This window comes from Toxorhynchites rutilus, chromosome 3 (genome assembly GCF_029784135.1).
Source record: "Toxorhynchites rutilus septentrionalis strain SRP chromosome 3, ASM2978413v1, whole genome shotgun sequence".
Classification (NCBI taxonomy): Eukaryota; Metazoa; Arthropoda; class Insecta; order Diptera; family Culicidae; genus Toxorhynchites; species Toxorhynchites rutilus.
In genome coordinates, this window is record NC_073746.1 from 265,630,560 (window position 1) to 265,651,202 (window position 20,643).

The 20,643-nt window shown below is 40.4% G+C and overlaps 1 protein-coding gene across 2 annotated transcripts in view; it reads right to left on the reverse strand.

The window, feature by feature from the left end:
• The window catches only part of LOC129777414 (uncharacterized), a 116,065-nt gene that overhangs the window by 9,102 nt on the left and 86,320 nt on the right, over positions 1–20,643 (reverse strand). The gene's annotated exons all lie outside the window — the stretch shown is intronic.

Here is a 20,643-nt window from a genome sequence, read left to right on the forward strand (position 1 = left end):
GACACTAGATCTCGACGTTTTATGCAATTCGAAGACATTTGGAACCAAACTTTTTTTTTTCGAAAACCTCGATTTGGATGATTTTTTGATTTTCAAAAAAACTCAAACTTCGACCGCTTTGCGCCATTCTCCCTTAAATCCAATTGAGCTAATATTTTGCAAAAGGTGTTTTTTCGAGGTGGTGAACATTTTTATAGGGTACCCTTTTGAAATACGAGATGCCCATTTTCATTGGCACCCTAGTGTACACGTATTAGCTCACGACGTCACAACACTTCAACTTACGAGAGAACGGCAGCACTGACGACAACAAAACACTCACATGGATTTTCTTTTTTGCTTGGGAAGAGAAAAGCGTCTGTTCCTTTGTGAAATCTAATAAAAACTAAAATCTAATATTTTCTAAAATCTTTATATATAAAAGAGAGTTTTTCCCACGTACGTATAACTCATCATCACGGGAGAACGGCTGATCAGATCTACGTCGTCCATATATTTTGTGAGTTTATCTTCACCCAAATTAGAATGATAGAGTACTTTGGAAAATATTTGAGATGATTAGAAAAATTCAAAAAAATTGACTATGCATATCTCTCTCTCTCTCTCTCTCTCTATATATATATATATATAGATATATATATATATATATATATATATATATATATATATATATATATATATATATATATATATATATATATATATATACATCTGTTCGTTTGTGTGCGCGTCAAAAACTCGAAAAGTGCGGAACCGATTGAGCTTAAAGTTGGACACAATATACAATCCACTGCAAGGAGTGTTGTTACGGCATAAAACATTGGAAAATTGGAGGAAAAATGATTTTATATATGACCAGAGTGCGTTTCTGAAATTGAGCTTCTAATGAAAATCGACTATTCAGCAATGAATATGTGTTCTATGTGATGGAAACATCTTTTTTCCACGTGTTTGACAAAATCATGATCTGAAATTGTGTTTCGAAGTGATTTGAAATTTATCGATTTCCCTCATCTATCTCTATATATAAAAAAAAAGTTCTGTTCGTTTGGGTACGCGTCAAAAACTCGAAAAGTGCGGAACCGATTGAGCTAAAAGTTGGACACAATCTACAATCCACTTCAAGGAGTGTTGTTACGGCATTAAAGAATTGCAAAATTGTAAGAAAAATGATTTTACATATGGCCCGAGCGCGTTTCTGAAATTGAGTTTCTAATGAAAATCGGCTATTCAGCAATGAATATGTGTTCTATGTGATGGAAACATCTTTTTTCCACGTGTTTGACAAAATCATGATCTGAAATTGTGTTTCGAAGTGATTGAAAATTTATCGATTTCCCTCATCTATCTCTATATACATAAAAATTTTCTGTTCGTTTATGTTCGCGTAAAAACTCGAAAAGTATGGAACCGATTGAGCTCAAACTATGATACAATATACAAAACAACCAAACACATCTAGGATTGTTGTTACAACATAAAAAAATTAAAAATTCAACTCAACCATGCAACCACAATGTGCCACAGCAAATCGTGGCAGGGTACAGCTAGTAGAATATATATACATACATGTGTTTCTTATAATCTATTACCTCTTCGGAATAGACTTAGAAAGCGAACTCGTGATAAGTTTGCTACTATCATAAAACTAGACCCTATCTCTTTTTTGCATAAACAAAACGAACTGTGAACGATCCGATCCGCAAACAAGTATCGTGCAAGAGAGATGTATTTATAGAAGAAATGTTTAATACGCACCCCCTAAGCGAGAATGGATTTATCTTGACCGTGCTTTTAAAATTTAAGGTAACAACTACGTCAGTACGTAGATTAGTTAACCCTCAGTCATCTGTAATCGTTCTGTAAACGGCCCAGCAGTAGTATAATATGCCCATGAGTTGTTTCTCTTAGAGACTATAAAGCTCAGAGAAACAGCTTGTATGAATGAGAGATTCCATCAATCTATTCCCTTCATGCCCACCAGCGAAGACAAGAAACCGTTTCTCCGGTGAGTCCACGCCAGTCCACGCTCTTGTTTTCCTGCATTCTCTGAGCACATAATATTGATGCCAGATGTGAAGACATGTTTTCGTTTTGAAGACATTCAATTTTGTGAAAACCTACTGAGGTCATTTCAAAGTATGCGAAAACAATTGTTTGTGATTTATCGAACATGATTTAGAAATATCGTGATGGTTTGCTTAGTTTTGTTCATTATGATTACAGCTGAAGACATTTATTCGTGCCATGCAGAGATATTTGAATCATCTGGCATCCCTCACATACAAGCTATTTCTCTCGTGAAAATGTTATCCGGCCGAAAGCGAGTGAATTGCCCCGATCGAAGGTCTGCCATACTGCCCGATGGTAAGCTGATGCGGAAAATATCAAATTGAGAAGGAAATGAATCCTTTCTTTCCATTTTATTCATCTGAGATATTCACTGGGAACTCGATACAATAAATATGCAACAAAAACCTTATAGAAATGATGTAGAAAATTACATCGAAAATCGCTTCTAAAGAAAAATTTTATTTTTTTTCAAAGCATGTTACAAATGTGAAACTTGCATGGTAGGATTCTATCATTGACTAGCACGATAGCCTATATCCATTGCATTTCTATTCTTGCTAGTTTACGAGAAAATCAGGCGGGTCAAATTGCCCGGCAGGCGCGTTTTAGACACATCTCCTTTATTATTCGGGATCTACCCAACCTTATCATAAAGCCTCGAAGGAACACAAAAAATTGTAAGGGGTTGTATCTAGGACACGACCACATTTTCGACTTAGAACCACGGAATCATATTATTCAATCTGCTTGTTTTGACGTGGGACTACGTCTAACCTTTCAGTACACCCATACCTCGCTTTACGGCCTAGATTCCTGGTTCCTGGGCCGTTAAGAAACAAGCCGTATAACGAATCAATTATTCCAATACAAATTCATACAAACTCTATCGGATCGGTTCCAATCTTGTTCAACGAAAAGCCGTATAAAGAGCGGCCGTATAGCGAGGTATGGGTGTATAGGGCACTGTTTCAAAGATTTTGGAAGAAATAGTGTAAGGTTTTCCTACTGGGATTTGAAAGCATTCTTCCATGAAAGATACGTTGTATATGAATAAATGCAGTGTATGTCCGTATTTCAAATTTCTGGATACTCTTCCATATCCACACTAGCACAAAAATTGCTGACAAAAATTGTCTTCTTTGTCGAAGCACACTTTGATACGGAGGGCTTCCTCTTTCTCGAAGGTGTGTAGTAGGGTGGCAATGTATGGAAAAAAATTCATCATCGAATTTCAAAAACCGACCATGTCCATTTTGTTTATTGGCCCAAAAAAATGATCTGTGCGAAGTTTCAGCTCAATCGTACATGATTTAGGGGTGCCTCAAAGCGCTCAAAGTTTTAATTTTTTGTTCCTTGAAATTCTTCCATGGAGGGGGGGGGGGGGTGTGGCTTGGTTTGGTGTAGAGGTAATTTGGAAATTCGAATTTTTTTTCGATGCCAAATAATTTAAACATGCATGAAACGTCGAGATCTGGTGCTATCTCGATAAAAAATTTTTGGCCGAAAATCGACATTTTGGGACTTTGGGACTTGCCTGAGAGGCAATGAAGGTATGGAAAAAAAAAATTATCGAATTTAAAGAACCGACCATGTTCATTTTGTTTATTGGCCCAATAAAATGACCTGTGCAAAATTTCAGTTCAATCGGACATGATATATGGGTGCCTCAAAGCACTCAACGTTTTGATTTTTTGAACATTCAGGCTTCAGGGTCCCAAAAAGGGTTCAGAGTTTTTTGAGAAACACCAGATCTCGACATTTCATGCATTTTTAAGTCATTTGGCATCGAAAAAAAAATTCGATTTTCTGAATATATTCGGATATTCGAGGATCAAAAAATCAAAACTTTGAGCACTTTGAGGCACCCCTTAATCATGTACGATTGAGCTGAAACTTTGCACAGATCATTTTTTTTGGCCAATAAACAAAATGGACATGGTCGGTTTTTGAAATTCGATGATGAAATTCTCCCATACCTTCATTGCCTCTCAGTCCCAAAAGGTTGATTTTCGGTCAAAAACTTTTTTTCAGGATGACATCGGATCTCGTAGTTTCATGCATTTGATGTCCGCTCGTTGTGATGCACTTACTTACTCCTCGCTCGCAACTGTGGTTTCATTCCATTCCATCAGTGGAAAGAAACTATACTATTACTTCCCTTGTCTTTCCCGACAGGGAAATAATCCATTGTCACTCGATGTCCAACAGCAACGATGTTGCTCCGATTACCACCAAACAAGAAGTGTGTGGGTTCAAATCGTGGATGGGGTTAGGTTAGGTTTTGTATTATAGAGACTTTAAACTTTTTCAGTTCATTCGTTTCTAGACTTGAGAAAGGCCCTTGGAAAACTTTACTCTACTCAAGCAATACACCTCCACTTTCATTGCCTTGAGAAAGGCACTCGATCCCTCGCCGTCTAGCTCGTCCAGCAACGATGTTGTCCAGTCGGTGTCCACGCAACGAATGAAATCGTGGATGGCTCATTTCTACCAAATAAGTTGGAAACGGGCAGAAACGAATGTATTAGTTGCTCGTTATTGACGGTGCGGGTACGGGAAGCACACAAATCGACTGAACAAATGTATGGAAAAATGGGAATGCCAGTTTTCTTTAATTTAAAACGTTTAGGGATTAGGGAATTGTAATGTAGCATATCAAACAAATCTTAGAGAATTTCCGATTCGATTGGTATGCAAATCAACAGAATCCGTTCGCTGTGAAAATAGTTATTAACCCTTTCCCGTACAACATCGAGTCTCACTCGTGGGTACTTAAATAACATAGGGCGCTAGAACGCTCAGCAGGCAAATGAAATCACTTGATGAGTGGCATATTAAATAATACGGGAAGGGGTCAACGCTAACTTTATTTCATAAAAACGTGACCTGTTTTCTGATTTGACACCCTTCCTGAAAGACGTAGTTCTACGTCAAAAGAACTTATTCATTCGGTAACGATCATAAAATTGGAATATATGACTCACAAACCTTTCCGCAAAAAGAAATCGTGCGATAAAGCAGTGTTTATTTTGCCTCGCTCGGACCCTGCCGTAAACTTGGATAAACAAAACCCGTTTATTATTATGGAGTCGCTAAAAGTGAAAGCAGTATAAATATCGTGCTCACCTTGGCCGACCTCAGTTTCTATTTTGCTACCGTGTTGAATAAACGTGCAAAATGGATGCATTCTCAGAAATAGCGCGAAGTAAGCATGATGCAATGCTAGCACAAACCAAGCAGAAGAGAAATAACATCCTGAAAACTTAAACAAAAGAGTCGGTCTTGACAAAGGCCATTTGGATTTCCTCGCTGTCACTGCCATCTGGTCGCCAGCAAGACGACTGATAAATCATGAATGACTTATTGGTGACTTTCGATTAATTAATTTTCGTGAATCGAGTGTAGCTTCCGGATTAAAAATGACATCAAAGTGCAGTGCATTTGAAGCCGGATGTGAAGAAGCTATTTTGCAGCGGTGAAAGCTGCGTTCTTCGGTGGAAAACTGAAGGTGCAAATGTGTTACGCAGCTGTCAATGCCGCCATTCCACCACACACAGACTCGGTTCGGATTTTCTGTTGCCGTTCTGAGTGTGATTCTGCTAAGAAACACTGAAAAAGTAATTGGATATTCAGTAAGTTCAGTATTTCAGTGTCGCTCTAGAAATGTGTCTATTTCGTCCATGATTGAATTAATTGGAAGGGAAACAAATACTGACAAAATTATTTCTCATTACTTTGAGCTTGAGCTTGGGTAGACTGTACACTTCGTAGTTGCTCCCCGTGGTTGACCTGAACCAGCGAATTGCACAAAATACCCCGACTGACGCTGGGGAATAGCAAATCATTCTCATTGTGTTGTGGAGGCGATCTGGCATAGTAAAGGGTGTGTCACATCATATTGCATCACGGAAAAAACGCTGTAGAAATTTAATTTTTAGGAATTATATCTTCAGCTTTCGCTTATAATCAGATAAGAGTGTATAGATCACGTTGGCCATGCTTCACTGTCAATTTTTCGTAAATTTGGAAAAATGTCGTCGAACGAAAAATAGCGTCGTGAATTAATCCTGCGCACTCATTTCGAGAATCCGGAGTTGTCACATCGGGACATCGGTAAGATGCTGGGAATCGTCCAATCCACAGCAGAGTACTAAAACGATACTTCGAGAACCTAACCATCGACCGAAAGGTGAAGAACGGCAAAAATGGATGCTCCGTCAGTGAAAAAGATCACAAGCGCGTAGTTAAGCAGTTTACACGTGATCCGAGAAGTTCGGTCCGGGATGTCGCCAATAAGCTGAATTTGTCAAGTTCATTCGTCCAGCGGACGAAGCAGCGGGAGGGCCTGCGTACATACAAGGTTCAGAAGGCTCCTAACCGCGACGAAAGGCAAAACATGGTGGGGAAGACGCGAGTCCGGAAGCTGTACACCAAAATGCTGACGAAGCCGCATTGCCTGGTAATGAACGACGAAACCTACGTCAAAGCGGACTTTCGTCAGCTGCCGGGCCTGTTGTTCTTCTCCGCAGAGGACAAATTCAGCGTTCCGGAGGAGATTCGCAAGCAGAAACTATTCAAGTTTGCCAAAAAGCACATGGTGTGGCAAGCGATCTGCTCTTGCGGAAAGCGGAGCGCCCCCTTCGTGATGACCGGCACGGTAAACGGGCAGGTTAACCTTAAGGAGTGACTACAGAAGCGCTTACTACCACTATTGAAGCAGCACGAGGGCCCGACCATCTTCTGGGCGGATCTCGCTTCGTGGCACTATTCAAAGGACGTGTTGGAGTGGTACGAAGCCAACGGGGTCACCTTCGTGCCAAAGGAAATGAATCCGCCCAACGCGCCGGAGCCTCGCTCAATAGAGAAATATTGGGCGATTATGAAACAGGCCCTCCGGAAGAACCCAAAAGTTGTCAAATCGGAGGCGGACTTCAAGAGAAAATGGATTTCTGTTAAAAAAAAAAACTACAACCTGACGTTGTACAGAACCTTATGGACGGGGTAAAGAGGAAGGTGCGAGCATACGGGCTTGGGCTCGAAGTATGAATAAAAAGAAAATGCCAAAAGTTGTTTAATAGTTTTTATTTTACTGTCTAAAATTTTCAAAAGGATCGGTCTACTGGGCGAATTTCTACAGCGTTTTTTCCGTGATGCAATTTGATGTGACACACCCTTTAGTAACATCCATACCTCTCACGCAAAGGTCACGAGTTCAATTCTCACTCCCGATATTCTTCCAAAAATGGAAGTAACAGAGACGAACCAGTCAAAAATGTTAAAAGTCACTATAATTGAGGAAGAAAATCTCATTGTGCAAGCTTCGATGAATTGAGCTTTAAATAGTCAATAACGACGCTGGCCACGTCCTTACTGTCACCAGGGGAAAGGAAGGAATGTTAGTATGATATTCGTCGCCCGAAGGCCAGGAGGGTCGCCACTGTAGCGTTGTTCCCTAGCGAAAGGAAGTATCAAGGAAGAGACAGTTGTCAGTGGGGGGAGGGTAAGAATCAGGATTCACTGTGGTGAATATGATAAGGAGTTCATCCATTTCTATCTTTGGATAATAACCATGGATAACAGCTATTACAACCATTAGGGGCTTTGAATCCTCTGCTCGTTGAATCGGTGCAATTGTCAGTATTCCTCGAGTTGCTTGATTAAAAATTATTTATCATTATTTTGAAAAAAAAACTTTAATGTGACTCATGCAATCGGCGAACGAATATCCATGCTTCTTGCCTCTCATTGAATGAAATCAACTATCAAAAATTGTCTCTTTATTTTAATGCCTCAAAACTGCCCATGTAGAGTTAATAAAGAAATATTCCCAAAGCATTTCCAAACCATGGTACCTCGCAATTTTATTAACTTCAAATTCATTATTGTGGCTATGCTCCATCCAGGAGCCACAGAATCCACACAATTCAATTTCACAATGAATCGTTTTGCGATAGACTCTGGCGAGCCCGTTGGGAAGCATTGCCTCTTCTGGTCAAGTGCAACTCGCACGGCCAATGCCACATACCATTGCGGGGCCAACCAGTGAACCGAACCCTAATCTGAAACAAGTTGGTCGAGTGTTTTTGTTAAGTTTGTGACGAAATTGTTCCCAATTTATTTGCTTTGCTGTTTGTAAATATGTCCCACCGAGGGAGCGGTACCGAGCCTGCAGAGGAATCTGGCCACTTGGGAGGCAAGGAGGGCAAGCAAACGCGACCTTCTCAACAAGTAGGAAAAGTGGAATGTACTCGTACTGTGGGAAAATCTTTTCCGAAAACACATTCCTCTTCTGGAGCAGACTACGCCCGCCTTCGCAAGGAATGTTAGCTTATAAGTGGCCCACTTCTTCGCCATGAAGTGGCATTTTTGGGTGTTCTTATTCGGTATGGTATTTTGTTGTGTATCCACCGTAAACAACACACAAAATGTTGAACATTTCAATAGTACCGTTTTGCCAGCAATGCACAAAATGAGGTATTCAATTTAAGTTGTTGAAGGATGGATGTACGTCAAATCATCATATCATATATTTTGGCACTATGTTATACTGAAATCAAAATCTCCACTCATTTTATAGCAGACCCCTCAGATGTTTCGGTGTGAGTTTGATTTCAAAGTGTTTTTCTGTAAGCGGTAAAAATTTACATGCGCTCCGTTGCCAGACAAGCGCCACTTAGTTATTTATTTATCTATTTATCATTAAGCTGAAAGGCGGGCATAATATAAAAAAACTTTTTGGTATGAATATTAGCTTATTATCTTATTACTGAATTCTGTTCCACTCAAAAAATGTTGAATACTATTTGTTTTCGATTTGTGTACCAAGTTGAAGTCTTATTTTACTAAAATACATTTTTAAACCTTTAAAAACCTTGGATTTTGTTCGATTTTTCCCGAAAGAACAAATCGGTTTACCTAATAGAACAAATCATAATATTTAAAGCTCTATTCGATTATTTTCGAAGTGACTAGAGCTAGTTTCAATGTTGTCACTCTGAGCTATGAATTGGATGAGAATGCACTCAAAGCACGTAGAGGTACACGCTCCGTTCACGCAACACCACATTAACGAGATTTCCCACAAATCTTTGAAATAAACCCGAGGGGCAAACCGAGCAACAACAATGCCAACAAGCCTGCCTCCCGCTCGATGATGAAGCCAACATTATCGATTACCGTCAATGGACGGAAATGTTCGTTGCCATCTGTTTCCAACAGAGGCTGATCGGAAGTCGAACGACGGATACGTGAGTAAATTTCCAAAGGAATTTAAGAAGCTGTGCATAAAGATAATTCGAAGCAATGAAAATAGGTTTTCCTGGGACTTAAAATTAATGTTTCAGTTTTTGTGGCAGACCTGTCCACCACTATTACACAACTGAAAGGGGGATTATGCAAACGTTATTGCATGGATTCCACTTTATAACCTATACAAATCCGCAGCATTCTCAATTCATTTGTTTTATATTCCAGAGTATACAATCTTTTCCTGGGGAAACTCCAGGTTCAGAGCAAACCTAAGACCTAATAATTTCATTTCAAAGTGCGGTTTTCATAGTTTTCCAAGCAAATCCATCATATTGTCACACAAACTTGCCATCACCTGATAAACCAACACGTTTGCGGTATTTCAATACCCTTCGAAATTTACATTTTATTTGTTCCTCGAAATATTTATAATATCATCAGTAAACCGTGGATAAGTACAATGTATGTATTCTGAGATTGTGATAAACTGCTTCTGCTGAATCGTATCACTTTTCCATTGTGCATCGAATCGAATCAGTGTATATCTTTCTGCCTCAAAAAGTCGACTGAAGCTATTCTGTAAGGTGTAAACAAATTCTGTAATTCTGTAAAGTGTGAAATATGAAAGTCGATACCTAGTTTCCTTCTGCAAATAGAAACTTCTATCAGTATATTTTAGTTTTAGGGTGCAATGAACGATTCTATGATGGTTAGACTCTACCCCCTCTCTAAGAGGGGGCTGCCATACAAATGAAACACAAATTTCTGAATAACTCAAGAATTAATCAAGCAAATGAAACCAAATTAGGCAAATTGAGGTTTTAGGGTGCAATAAATGTCTATATGGTAGTTAGACTCTCCACCCCCTCTCTTTTTTCTTGCCATACAAAGAAAAAACACAAATTTCTGCATTACTCGGAAATTAATCAAGCAAATGAAAACAAACTTGGTATGTGGGTGTTTTATGGTGCAATAAATGTTTTTGCGGTGGTTAGATACACCTCCCCCCTCTCTTAGGAGGTCTGCCATACAAATGAAACACAAATTTCTGCATTACACGAGAATTGATCAAGCAAATGAAACCAAATTAGGCATATTGAGGTTTTAGGGTGCAATAAATGTTTCTATGATGGTTAGACTCCCCACTCTAAGGGGGGGCCGCCATACAAATGAAACTCAAATTTCTGCATTAATCGATAATTAATCAAGCAAATGAAATCAAATTTGGGATGTAGAAGTTTTAGGGTGCAAGAAACAATTCAACGGTGGTTAGATACTCCTCCCCCCTTAGGTTGGGCTGCATAAAAATGAAAAAAAAATTCTTCATAACTCGAGAATTAATCAAGCAAATGAAAGCAAATTTGGCATGTGGAGGTTTTAGAGTGCAATAAATGTTTTTACGGTGGTTAGACACTCCACCCTCTCTCTAAGGGGGAGTTGCCATACAAATGAAAGACAAATTTTTGCATAATCCGAAAACTGATCAAGCAAATAGAGCCAAATTTGTCATGCGAATGTTTTAGGGGACACGAAACGTTTCCATGGTGAATAGACACTCCTCCCTTTTGCATGAGGGGGGGGGGGGACTGCCATACAGATGAAACATACATTTCTGCATAATTCAAGAACTAATCAAGCAAACTGAACCAAATTTGGCATGTGGAGGTTTTAGGGAGCAAGAAACATTTCTAAAGTGGTTCAACACTCCTCCTACCTTTCTGTGGGGGGAGGGAATGTTTCTATCATGGTATGACACCCCTCATATTTCAACCAAAAATATGCCAACCAAACATGACAATTGAAAATTTAGAAAAAAAAACTCTAAAGGGAAAAGGGAAAATTCGGGAAATTAAATTCCCATATGTTCTACAATTACATAGTGACAAGTGCTGTTAGTCCATTTGATGTTTGCGCTAGCGAAATTGATCTTTGTTCGAAACTGGAAATAAATTTTAATGTGATGAAACGCACTCCTATCTTCTTCTATCTATTCTAATAAAAAAGTATCGCCGAATGTGTTGATAAGAGCAGAACTCGAGGAAGGAATTGTCCGATTTAGGACTGTCTTTATTCTATCATATTTTCTGTATAAAATATTTATTCCATGTAACGGAGAAACATGTTATTCGCAAGCGGTTGAAAAATCTTGAACGAGAATTGTGTCTAAAAATAATCTGATATTATAATGATGGGTTTTGTTAGAAATACTAGGAATTTTATAGTAAAAGGTAAATTCAATGGGGTCGATTAGAAGATCAATCAATGAACAGTTCTGCGATTGGACCCATGAACTTGCTCATAGTAAGAAAACGTGAATGTTTGGAGGTATTGATAACAAAAAACAAATGTTGGGCGGGACGAAGATTGCCGGGTCACCTAGTACCACATAAAATTCTTCCAAAATCCTACTCCAACCCGAAACGTCGTAAATCGTTATTATTGAGGATGAACACATAAGTGTTGTTTTGACAACGTGAAATGCACACAAAAACACGCACCCGTTCACACCTAGTAACGCATCAACAATCTAAATGCGAAAAATAACTCTACACATGGCGGATATATATCCACCCCACTTGTAGATAGCAGATTCTTGTTGTGTTGCTTGGGTTGCCTCTGTAGGAAAAAGGAAAAAAACAGGTCCCGGAGCGAGATTTAATCTAACATTACGCATCAATCTCTTCAGCTTAGCGTCGGTTTCTTATGGTTTCCTACCACTCTCTGTAAGCTTTTGAAGCCATCAACGCATTTATGGTGTTTGTACGCATTAGAATGATACACACTAGCAACAACAACAGGGCAAATGCCCAAACGGAACCATTAGCGTACCGCATGAAGCATAAAGGGTGCGGAGGGTGGAATGGATGTAATAAGGATAAGCGAGCATTTTCCGCACCGCCATCATTTTGTACGGTTCATTCAAGCAGCAGGGACAACAAAACGCAGTCTCAACATACCGTGGCGTTTACCAGTAGGTAAACGCTGATGACCCGGTTCCAATTTTTGATAGTTTTCTCAAATCATTTCAAGCAGGGGAAATAAGGGTAAAACCGATCCCCTATAGATTTCCACATATTTTCAAAACCTCACATGTTTCTGTGACTCCAAATCGTTACAGAATTTCTATTGAATTCTACATGAATCATTCTACAGAATCTGATGATCATTTTTTAAATAAAACTCAAATTTTGATAGAATACAAACATTGATTATCTTAAATCAACTTCCAGTTGCAAATGGTACGTGATAAAGGAACAAACCAATTAATGTACTTCAACTGGAAACAAAAGATGCTCACGGTTGGCTCATTAGACTCCATTGCTCGCGCTACAACGTGTCCCATGTTTCTTTTCTTAAATGGCTACGATTTCACAAAGTAGGTGGTAGGTGGTTGTGTTTGTTCTAATAAATGAAAGTTTTTAATATTAAATTAAATTTTTGAGTAAGATTTGTTGACAGTATATTTAAAATAATATTTTTCTTAATAGTTCGTTGATTTAACATCAACCTTTTTGAACATCATATTTGATTCAGACATATGGAATTTGAGTTACGATTTTTTGGGAGAAAGATCAATGATTTTGAATTCGCTTTTTTGAAGAAATCAGTCGAAATTTCCGTTGGTCATATGACAATTTTAAGAAAAACACTTTCTTGTGAAACTTTTGACCGATTATTTCGAAAAACAGTATATTGAATTATGAGAAATTGCATTCATGTTTTGGGAAACATGAGTTTCCAAAAATACAGTTGAAGTCCTTCTTGACAAGCTGAAGTCTTAGTTCCCAACTTATGTTTCGAGTTGGCTTGAAGTAAAGCCGAAGGCAGTTATAAATTGTTAAAATTTATATGGAAATTACTACTTGATGTTCTTTAACTTCCTCATACACGTAGTCCCTAAAAATTTGTATCCGCGATAATCTGGACACGTTCAAAACACTATAACTAATTGTAAAATAATGTAAAATACTTCAGTCATGCAGAGATTTGCCAGGAAAAGTGCCTGCAAAAACGTTCGTTGTTTTCCATCAAAAGCAACGATGAAAATGCCTTGTTCTGGGTCGATCTGGCAACATGTCACTAAAACTGCTAAAATTTGTCACTACTAAAAACTTGATGGAGTGGTAGTCTTCTGAAAAACACCTACACATGTCCACGCGATGTGAAAATTCCATGTTTTTGTTTGAACACGAACATGATTTTCGCTAGTATTGAATGTCTATCCAAAACACAAACGATGATACACAAACATAAACTTGTGTAAACATACACGATGTTTATAATTCAAGAACATCATGTACAAGCATACCAACCGTTGTCGCAGTATTCATTGCTTTCATTTCGTTTCTTTTCATGCACGGGAAAAATAATTCCTTCTAAAACATTTCTTTGTAGAGTATTTTGTCACAGAAACTAAATAGAAATTTAGTTCGTATTGCAAACATTGCATAAACTCAGGGGCTATGAATTCATGCACATTTTGAAAGTCTGATTAAATAATCTATAGCTATTTCCCGTGAACATTCTCTGAATAGAAAGAATCTTTCTATGATTTTTTTTCTCCATTCATGTTGCCAATTGAAGTTCGGAGAACCGAGTGCACAGTGGGGTGACGTCATACAAATACTGGCCAAATAAATAAATACCCAAAAATTAGTTTCAGATGCAGTTTCGGGAAAGTTCACACCTAAACATCTCCGCCACACTCTATTCAATTTTAGTACTTGTTCAAAAAGCTGATGATAGCCGATGTTGCACAAATTCAATTTATAAATTGGTGCGTGAACTAAATAATGATTTTAATTGTGAAGAACTCTGATATCAATTGGCAAATATGATATGCTGACGCCATATGAGCCTTAATAAAAATATATATTTTGGATAAAAAAAATTGGCACTTTTGTTCAGAACAGATAAAGAGGTGTATTTTATTTGCCCAAAATTTTAGACGAAGCACCCATTGTCATGATAAATGCTTCCCTTTACTTTTCATATCAACACACCAACACACCGTGAGTGGTAGTGGTGTGGTGTCTAATTCGCTTCTTTTACTCTACACAATGCTGTTGCTTGGGATGAAAATGCGAGAGGAACTAAGCATCATGTGAAACAAACATGTCACATTTTTTGACAACGGGTATGAAAAAATAATGTTTGTCTGCAAACATAAAACTGCGAGAGTAGGGTGAACATTGTCCGTCGCGTACACAGTGTTCAATGTGAAACACAGAAATAATAGTTTCATGGCTATTTTAACACAATTTTTTGGTGTCCTTAGCTTATTGGGGGTTCACACCTTATTCAGAGTCAATTTTCATTCACAATGAAAATAATGAGTGTATTCTTCCTGAAAATCAATTACCATTTGCGCTTTTCACCCGCGTAATACGAATCTCAATGTCAAAAACGTGAATTGTTCAAGACACCCAACATTTCAGCTTAAGAATCAACTCTCAAATTTCGTTTATACCAAAATAATTGTGAAAGTGATAAACGTAGGTTAAATCAATATAAGTAGTGGACCTTCTTGAATCCTTCTATTTTTTTCGGGTAAGTATTATACTCGATTAAGTATATACGTTTGTCAATAACTGGTGAATCCCGTCTGAATTCATGGAACACAAATCTAACATTTTTCCATTAGAGCACTATGTGTTCGAGACGAGACTTGAATAACGCGGACACTCGCATAAATTCGCGAGATTTTGTATAACGAATTGTTCGAAAGAATTCACTAAACCGAGATGTATAAATTCACAAATTCAGTTCGTGTAGAGCCTCTAAACCAATCGGTCGTTCTGCTAAACTATTCCAAGCCAAAAGTTGTACATCGATTTAATTTCAAAAGTCGGGCTTAGCCACCCGATATATCGGAAGTTAATGCTCCGCCACCCGGCGATATCGTATATGGATTCATTTTCACGAAACACGTGAATAATATTATTGCTACCGTCTTACTTCAAATACCGAAGTAACAGGGGCCAAGGATAAGAGAGAGTTACCTTAGTGTTTCGCGTCTCCATTGAATTTGAAAATTCAAAATTAGTGTCACACTAATAGTGTGTGATATAAACCAAGTGTCTCCATCAATTTTCTCTATCGATTATAGTCAGTCATCAGCAAGCGACGAACCCAAAATAGTTTAGTGTAGAAGCGCATGGCATGTAGGAGCGGGGTTGATCCCGGAGGATCAAGGAATGAGTTTGGAGCTGTTACCACCCTTCTTCTTACGGGGAAAAACGGAACAAAACTACCATGTAACCCGTTTATTATAGGGAAGAGCATCGAAAAAATCGCCGGAACGATAGAGAATGCAAAAAGCGAAGCAAAATGCACCCGATATGTCTTGAGAACGAGAGATGCAACCCAGGTTGAAAAATTACTAAAAATGTCTCAACTTATTGATGGAACTGAATTATCGATCGAATTACACCCAACATTGAACAACAGCCGCTGTGTTATATCTTCGTTCGATCGAATACCTTTCAGTGAAGCAGAGATCGAAGACGAATTGGGAGGTCAAGGGGTCATAAAAGTTAGGAGAATACTGAAAAGTAATAAGGAGAAAACTCCAGCTATTATTCTGACATTCAACAAATCCATTTATTCAGAGGCAGTGAAAGTAGGAGTACTTCGCATAAAAACACGTCCCTATCATCCGAACCCAATGTTGTGCTTTACGTGCTACGAATACGGCCACCCACGATTGAACTGCCCTAACGATATGAAACGATGCTACAATTGCTCCAGCGAACATGAAGAGAGAGAAACATGCGAAGAACAACCATTCTGCCGAAACTGTAAAGGCAATCACCGACCTAGCAGCCGTCAATGTGAGCTGTACAAAACTGAAGTGGCAGTGATCCGTATGAAGATTGATTACAAACTCTCGTATGTTGATGCGAGAAAACGTGTAACAGCTGGATATGGGAGTTATGCACAGGCTGCTGCTCAACCTCGACTCGATCAGGCCAGATTTAATGCCCTGTTAAACCAAGTGAAAGAGAAACAAGGGGAAATCTCTAAACTCGAAAAGGAACTGGAACATAGAATAGCAGTGGAGGAGAAAATGAACACTATTATCGAACAAAATAAGGAGAAGGACGACAAAATCAACGAGTTACTACAACTAATCCGAGAAAGAGACACGAGAATCAAAAAGCTTGAAGTGCAATGCCAAAAAATGAAAAAAATCATCGACACGTCGCTTCAAGGTAGATCTCGGTCGAACTCACAGACAAGTGAGCCAGAACCCGAAGGAACGAGGAAAAAAAAACGAAACGAGGAACAAATCAGTACCATTCATATTCGCAACAACAAACTACAGGCATGTCACCACCTCCAAAAAAACTATCTAACAACTCAAGAAGCCCAATCATGACTAGACAAGCAGCTAATAACATCACAGTAGAAGAGGTGGACCTCACCGATTCCGAAACCAGCCAAGATTTGTTCAAATCACCTAATCGGTCCAATAACGTGAAATCAAAACAACAATAAACCTACGCCAAAGCCCAAGTCACACCCTATAACCAACATAAGCATGCAAAATAACAACACGATCAACCGGTTTGAGAGATGGGAATGTGAAGTACCATCCTCACCTCTTAGAGAAGCGCAGCAGGAAGGTGAATCCATCCAGGACGTCTTGCTTCAACCCGTTGATGGGGAAATCTCCTCTGTGGCCGGCCATCGAATATCGCAATATCCAACTAGAGCATCGCAACAAACAACACCGCAACTTAGAACAGTAAATCTCAACTTAACGCACGATCCAACAACAACAACAATTTCAACTCAAGGAGAAACATCAACTGTTGTCTTCATAACGCCCGCCCCGGCAGCATCCCTGTCCGGGGAAGTACCGTGTTCAAATGATGAGCCTCCGGCGGCAGGTGCTGCGAGGAACCCGGGTTGTTCCCGGGTAAGTTTCTCCCTTTCTCATAACTCGAACACGTCCACTGCCTCTGCTTACGTTTCTCCAGAGCAATCGTCAACTTCGAGTCCAACATCATCCAGTGCCAGCAGGAACGCAAACATCACGCTCGCCATTCAATGGAATCTAAATGTCCTAAAATAACTTGGGGGACTTGCAGAGCATCATTGCACGCACAGATCCGGTCTGTTTGGCCCTGCAAGAGACACATATTCGTGGTGATACGAACCAGTCGAGTTGGTTCGGTAACCGGTATTCGTGGGAGGCAGCAATTGGGGAGAACATTTCCCAGACTGTTGGTATTGCGGTCCGTTCTGATATTCCGTCCACTCCTGTACCTCTGGACACTGAATTGATTGCAGTTGCTAGGAAGATCTTGTTTCCGGCAGCCATTACGGTTGTATCAATCTACGTACCGCAAAACCAACCTAATTTCTGCACCATGCTTAGCCACTTGATAGACCAGATCAACTCACCATTCTTGTTCCTGGGAGATTTCAATGCACACCATACACTATGGGTATCTGCTAGAGACAGCCGAAGGGGATTGGAAATCGAGGATATTGTGGAGAGCCGAAACGCGATAATTCTGAATGACGGCACCTTCTCACGAGGTCGAACAACATCAGCCATTGACCTCTCCATCTCCTCCCACCAAATAGTTGATTCTCTCAGCTGGTCAACGTTATCAGATAAGTGCTATCCTATAGTTATCAGTGATCACTATCCTATAATGGTGGGTCATGGCAGTTGCCGCTCAGCCACCACCCGCAGACGTAGGTGGATATACGAAAAGGCCGACTGGAATGGTTATGAATGTGAAATAGCAAGCGAGCTGACCCGGAGTGAGATAGATCGAGGGATTTCATTTGACGAGTTCGAAAGTATCATCGTTCGCGCTGCGAGCGAGCATATTCCTCGCACAAGTGGATCCCCTCCGAAGAGAGCTGTCCACTGGTGGTGCCCAGAGGTGGAAACAGCCATCAAATCTCGTCGTAGGGCATTTCGGGCTCTTCGCAGAATCCCGACGAATCATCGCTATTACGCTGCGAAATTGGAAGAGTTTCACAGGGTGAGAAACTTGGCCAGGGCGGCCATAGCAGTGGCTAAAAAGAATAGCTAGGAAGCATTTCTCGGCGGAATTTCCCCAGGATCATCGACCGTTGAGCTATGGAGAAGAGTGAACACACTATCCGGAAAAAGAAGAAGCACTGGTTTCACCATCGTGGAAAACAATGTCGTCATCACAAATCCGATCGATATCGCGAACCGGATGGGGGTATTTTTTGCCTCGTTATCTGCCGACACTGCTCTCCCTTCGCGCTTTCTGGCACGTAAACAAAGGGTAGAACGACAATTTCCCATCGTCTTCCCACCCGATTCTGCGCAGGTGTACAACAGACCATTCGCTGGAGCTGAGCTGCATTACGCCCTTTCCACGGCCAAAGGTAGCTCACCGGGAATGGACAACGTCAGCTATCATCTCTTAAAGCACCTACCAATGGATGGAAAGAGGGTTCTGCTGGACCTGTACAACCAGATTTGGAGCAACGGTACAATCCCGACGAAGTGGAAAACTGCATTAATCATTCCCATTCCCAAGAAAACGCAGACGAGGTCCCCCAGCGATTTCCGCCCCATTAGTCTACTACCTTGTGTAGGAAAAATCATGGAGCGTATGGTGAATCGTAGACTAATGCAGTTCCTGAAAGTCGGCAAATATTTGGACAATCGGCAGTTCGCTTATCGGCAGGGTTTGGGTACTAGTGGTTACCTGGGATCACTAAGTGATACGATTTGGCGCGCCGTCGACTCAGGCCATCACATCGACATCACCATCCTCGATATTGCAAAGGCATACAATTCCGTTTGACGTGTGGGAGTACTTCGTCAGCTTCTTGATTGGGGCGTGAAAGAGGTAGACCCGGCTCATTCCTCCAGGATTACCTAGCTGACCGCAAGTTCAGAGTTGGAATTGGAGGATGCCAGTCCGACGAGTTTGTAGAGGTGAATGGCGTTCCTCCGGGGTCCACGCTGGCTGTAACACTGTTCTAGGTTAGTGTCAACTCCGTGTTCCAATGTCTACCAAGGAATGTGTACGTCTTTGTTTATGCGGACGACATCGTCATTGTTGTGTCTGGAAGAAGTGTTCGTCCAGTCCGTAGGAAATTACAAACAGCGGTGAACGCGATTGGACGCTGGGCTGAATCGGTCGGTCAATAAGCTGAATTTGTCAAGTTCATTCGTCCAGTGGACCAAGCAGCGGGAGGGCCTGCGTACATACAAGGTTCAGAAGGCTCCTAACCGCGACGAAAGGCAAAACATGGTGGGGAAGACGCGAGTCCGGAAGCTGTACACCGAAATGCTGACGAAGCCGCATTGCCTGGTAATGGACGACGAAACCTACGTCAAAGCGGACTTTCGTTAGCTGCGGGGCCTGTTGATCTTCTCCGCAGAGGACAAATTCAGCGTTCCGGAGGAGATTCGCAAGCAGAAACTATCCAAGTTTGCCAAAGAGTACATGGTGTGGCAAGCGATCTGCTCTTGCGGAAAGCGGAGCGCCCCCTTCGTGATGACCGGCACGGTAAACGGGCAGGTTTACCTTAAGGAGTGCCTACAGAAGCGCTTACTACCACTATTGAAGCAGCACGAGGGCCCGACCATCTTCTGGCCGGATCTCGCTTCGTGCCACTATTCAAAGGACGTGTTGGAGTGGTACGAAGCCAACGGGGTCACCTTCGTGTCAAAGGAAATGAACCCGCCCAACGCGCCGGAGCTTCGCCCAATAGAGAAATATTGGGCGATTATGAAGCAGGCCCTCCGGAAGAACCCAAAAGTTGTCAAATCGGAGGCGGACTTCAAGAGAAAATGGATTTCTGTTCAAAAAAAACTACAACCTGACGTTGTACAGAACCTTATGGACGGGGTAAAGAGGAAGGTGCGAGCATACGGGCTTGGGCTCGAAGTATGAATAAAAAGAAAATGCCTAAAGTTGTTTAATAGTTTTTATTTTACTGTCTAAAATTTTCAAAAGGATCGGTCTACTGGGCGAATTTCTACAGCGTTTTTTCCGTGATGCAATTTGATGTGACACACCCTTTATTCAATAAATATTCCACGCCGCTAACATTAATTTATACATTTCATCCAATAATATTCTAGAATATGAAAAATGGCACTTGTACAAAAAAGTTACTCCTATACTCGCGTCGGTGTGTCAGACCGAAAGTGTTAAAAAAGTGGCACACGACCCCTTTGTACCAACACATGCGATGCGTTAAACGATGACGAACGACGAATAACGAAGCTAGAGAGAATCGCAAAGTCGTAGTGTTGATATTTTCTGAGAAATGAACGAATTATTGATTTCACGGTCTGACAGACCA